This window comes from Lycium barbarum, chromosome 2 (assembly GCF_019175385.1).
Source record: "Lycium barbarum isolate Lr01 chromosome 2, ASM1917538v2, whole genome shotgun sequence".
NCBI classification, from domain to species: domain Eukaryota; kingdom Viridiplantae; phylum Streptophyta; class Magnoliopsida; order Solanales; family Solanaceae; genus Lycium; species Lycium barbarum.
Window position 1 is genome coordinate 52,214,394 of NC_083338.1, and position 5,466 is coordinate 52,219,859.

Below are 5,466 nucleotides of genomic sequence, written 5' to 3' on the forward strand. Positions count from 1 at the left end.
GAAATGATTCCAGACGGTTGATATGAGTATATGGGCCGATTGGCCGAGTGACACAGTTGATATGAGCCGATTGGCTAGTGACAGGTAATGTGAGCCTAAGAATGGCTACATGATGTGTCTGCGGATGGAACGCCGTGCTAAGCTTGAATTGAGTGCCAAGACCTTCTTGAAAGGACTTCCAGAACATAGCTGTAAACTGTGCTCCTCTGTCTGTGATAATAGATAATGGAATTCCATGAAGTCGCACAATTTCTTTTAAGTACAACCTAGCATAATCTTCCGCTGAATACGTGGTTCTGACTGGAAGAAAATGAGCTGCTTTTGTGAGTCTGTCCACGATCACCCATATAGAATCATATTTCCCTCGTGAACGGGGTAATCCCACAATAAAATCCATATTTATCACTTCCCATTTCCAAGTAGGGATTTCCATTGCTTGCAATAAGCCTCCTGGCTTTTGATGTTCAACTTTTACTTGTTGGCAATTTGGACACTGTGCTACAAATTTGGCTATGTATCTCTTCATGCCATCCCACCAATACATCATCTTGAGATCATGATACATTTTAGTTGCACCTGGATGAATAGAATACCGAGAACAATGTGCTTCTTCAAGAATTCGTCGGCGCAATTCTGCTACATTTGGCACACATAGTCTGCCTCGGTACCTAAGAATTCCATCAATAGAAACTTCAAATGGAGACTTCTCCTTTTCATGAGATAGGTCTCTGTAATGGCACAATTGGGAGTCTTCATATTGTCGCTCCTTTACTTCTACATTCAAAGATGAAACTGCAGGATCGTTAATGCTAACCCTCGCACTACCTGAATCGACTACACGTACTCCAAGATTAGCTAATTGATGGAGCCCACGAATCATTTCTTTCCTTTCTGAAGGAACTTCACATAGACTACCCATGTATCGGCGGCTAAGCGTGTCGGCTACTACATTTGCTTTTCCGGGGTGGTACAAAATGTTCACATCATAATCTTTCAACAATTCCAACCACCGCCTCTGCCGCAAGTTCAACTCCTTCTGCTTGAAAATGTACGGAAGACTTTTGTGATCTGTATAAATATCAACATATACCCCATACAAATAATGCCTCCATATTTTTAAGGCATGAATAATCGCAGCCAATTCGAGATCATGAGTTGGATAATTCTTTTCATGCTTCCGCAGTTGTCTCGAAGCATATGCAATAACTCTCCCATGTTTCTTCAATACGCATCCTAATCCCACTCTGGAAGCATCACACTACACAACATAGCCATCCGGCCCTTCTAGAAGTGTTAAAACTGGAGCTGAGGTCAATCGGTCTTTCAACTCTTGGAAACCACGCTCACAAGCATCGTTCCACTGAAATTTTGCTAACTTCTGGGTTAGCTTCGTCAATGGGGCTGAAATAGAAAAGAAACCCTCTACGAACCTTCTGTAATAACCTGCCAACCCCAGAAAACTATGAACTCTTGTAGGTGTCGTAGGCCTTGGCCAAGTCTTCACAGCCTCAATATTTTGAGTATCGACTCGAATACCATCATTTGAAATGACATGGCCAAGAAACATTACAGAATTCAGCCAGAACTCACACTTTGAAAATTTCGCATATAATTCCCAGGCTCGAAGAATGCCAAGAACAATTCGCAAATGATCTGCATGTTCTGATTCCGTGCGAGAATATACCAAAATATCATCAATAAATACTATTACAAATAAATCCAAGAGAGGCCAGAATACATTGTTCATCAAGTTCATAAATACGGCCGGAGCATTAGTCAATCCAAATGACATCACCCGGAATTCATAATGGCCATATCTCATTCTGAAAGCTGCTTTGGGAATATCCGCTTCTCTAACTCTCACTTGATGGTAAACCGACCTCAAATCGATATTAGAAAACCACTTGGCACCCTGCAGCTGATCAAACAAGTCATCAATCCTCAGAAGAGGATATTTGTTCTTCATCGTCACCTTGTTCAGCTGTCTGTAATCAATGCACATTTGTAGGGAACCATCCTTCTTTCTCACGAACAAGACTGGTGCTCCCTACGGTGACGAACTGGGTCTAATAAACCCCTTGTCAAGCAAGTCTTTCAGCTGTGCCTTTAGCTCTTTCAATTCTGCCGGAGCCATTCGATAAGGAGGAATAGAAATGGGCTCGGTGTCCGGCAACACATCAATGGCGAAATCAATTTCTCTTTCTGGGGGAAGACCTGGGAGTTCCTCTGGAAATACATCCAGAAATTCATTCACCACCGGAATAGATTGAAATGTTGGTGACTTTGCTTCTGTGTCATGCACCCGAACTAGATGATAAATATAACCTTTCGCTATCATCTTCCTCGCCTTAAGGTAGGAAATAAAGCGACCTTTTAGGGATGCCGTGTTACCCTTCCATTTAAGTACGGGCTCTCCCGGGAATTGAAATCGAACCACTTTTGTGCGGCAATCAACATTTGCATAACACGAGGCCAACCAATCCATACCCATGATTACATCAAAATCTATCATTTTCAGCTCAATCAAATCAGCTTTAGTCTGACGATCACATGTCGCAATGACACAATTTTTGTACACTTGCCTTGCTATCAGAGGATCACCAACCAGAGTGAGTACCTCAAAAGGTTTAATTGACTCGGGTTTCACCCCAATACAACCAACAACATATGGAGTAATATAAGAGAATGTAGAACCGGGATCTATCAATGCATACACATCACGGGAGAATATAGCCAATATACCTATAACCACATTCGGGGAGGACTCGAGATCCTGTCGTCCGGCTAAAGAATATACGCGGGGCTGGGTGGCACCTGAAGTAGATGTTGCCCCTCTGCCTCTACCTCGGCCTGCTGACATCTGGGGAGCCTGCCCTACTGGGCGCGCTGACGAAGAACAAGCTGCTGAGCCTGTGGGCTGAACCCCACCTCTACCATGCCGTGAGGGACAATCTCGCATCATAAGCCCAGTCTGCCCACAAACATAATAGGCATCAGTGTCCTGGCGACATGGCCCTGAGTGTAATTTGCGGCACCGACTACATCGTGGAACTAGGGGTCTCCCTTGACTATAATCACCCTCAAACTGGGAACCTGAAGTCCTCGAGCTCTGACCCTGTCCCGAGCGAAAGGAGCGGTCAAATCTTCTATCTGGAAATCTGAGTGGTGCGCTAGTCGCCATCTGGCCTGACTGCCTAGAATAATTCTGCCTCGATCCCCCTCTGTACTCGCTGCTCGCTCCTATAGATCTAGCCGTCTTGCTTTGCCTCCTGTCCATATCATGATCACTCCTCGATGGTTGTTGTCGCCCCTCTAAGTTCTGGGAATGGGCCTGTATACGGTAAATGTCCATCCCATCTTGCAATGAAGCCGTCAAACAATCCTTGAACAAATGTGGTCCCAAACCACTCACAAATCTGTGAACACGATCTCCCATGTCAGCCACCATAGTCCGGGCGTACCTGGCCAAAGAATTAAATTGCATACTATAATCCCGGGAACTCATACTTCCTTGCTTCAAATTTAGAAATCTATCCGCCCTAGCTCGGTGAATCTCGGGTGGTAACTAGTGACGAATAAAAGCATCCACAAATTCCTGCCATACGGGTGGAGGCGCATTCTCTCCTCTTGATAATACCCAATTATTATACCATAAGACTGCCACATCCCGGAGTCTATAAGAGGCCAACTCCACGGATTCGGTCTCAGAGGCATGAATAATCTTTAAAGTCCTCAACATCTCATCGATAAAGCCTTGCGGATCCTCATCCGGCTTTGACCCAAAGAAATCCGGAGGATTTAAAGTCATGAATTCATGGGCTCTAGTACTGGCTGATCGATCACTCGGGCCCGCATTTTCCCGTTGTGCCTAGGCGGCAACCAACTGTGTCAATAACTAAATGGCCTCGGTCATTTGTTGACCCGAAGCAACCGACGGAGGAATTAGAGCTGGAGCTCCTCCTTGCTCTTCCACGTTAGGTGGGGTAGAGGAAGTATTAGACAAGGCCTCATTATGCGATTCGCCTTCCTCTATATTCATCATAGGATCTCTTTCTACCCGCCTCTTTATCGTAGTCTTGCCCTTCTGGGCGGCTGTAGTCTTTCCCTTTGGCGGCATTCTGAAATCATACTGCACTATTAGGGAGGATTAAATCTTATACACGGTTCTATCGCACAATCTCATAAGAAGAAGGATGGTCATTTTTCCTAAATGCCCCGTAGCCTCTTGTTTATTGATGTGGCGCGCAACACACCATAAACAAGACTCTACTAGACACGACTCGTAGACACTTCCTAGGACGAACTGCTCTGATACCACTTTTGTCACGACCCAACTAGGGGCCGCGACGGCTACCCGGGGCTAACCACGGAGCACCGCTCGTACTATTACTTCTTAGACTCATTCAACAATCATTTATCGATTTCATACTCATTTTACAAAAGATACTGCTTTTCATTACAAAATATAATACCTTTATACAATAACATATATAAATATATTTACACAATACCCACGTCGTGAAACCACATAACCCACATTGAGTATTTACGAGCCTCTACTGGATTACACATACAACTGTACACAAAAGATTCATAATAAGCACCTCCGGAACAAGGGAGTGCTTTCAGTCAGCTGACAGCTTCTAAGAGTCCGGAGCAAGATCTCCTCCCTGTCTACCTGTGGGCATGAACATAGCGTCAAAAGAAAACGGACGTCAGTACGAACATTGTACTGAGTATGTAAGGCAGGAATGAAATGACAATCTCATAGAAGCATCATGAATCATAAGAAAAGATATAACCTACTTGAGTGTTATAAGAAACATACTTTTTACATATATCATATTTTACATCATCATAGTATATGTTTTGTCATATCCCATATATCATCACATTCATCATCACATACATCATCACATACTTCATCACGTACATCGTCACATCATACTCCGCATCATTACCCGCGTCCGGGTAATCCTCATATGCCGCCTACTAGTGGTGATCATGCCTGGCCCTCTAGGCTCGGTGTAAACATAGCAGCCCGCATTAGCGGTGACATGCCCGGCCATATAGGCGTGGTGGAATCATACGCAGCCCGCATTCGCGGTGACATGCCCGGCCAAATAGGCACGGTGGAATCTTATCATCACAAAATCAATCATAACACATCACTATTACACATCTCATAACATAGCATCATTTTATTATTTCTTGGTATCTTATACATATCATCATCATATTACAAACTAGCATTGTCAATCCTCTTATAGACATATCGTATATTAGCATTAAGAGCATACGTTAATCCTTAAGGGCAACCACACTACGTCGGGGTGACGTAAGGTCGTGAACCCCCGATTATATTATGAACGTTTACGAGTATCGTGCCTCGCCTTGAAGGAAATAGAACATAAGGCGAGTGTTAACAAAGATAACATCATTAGCGTTATAGGAACATCATGCCAC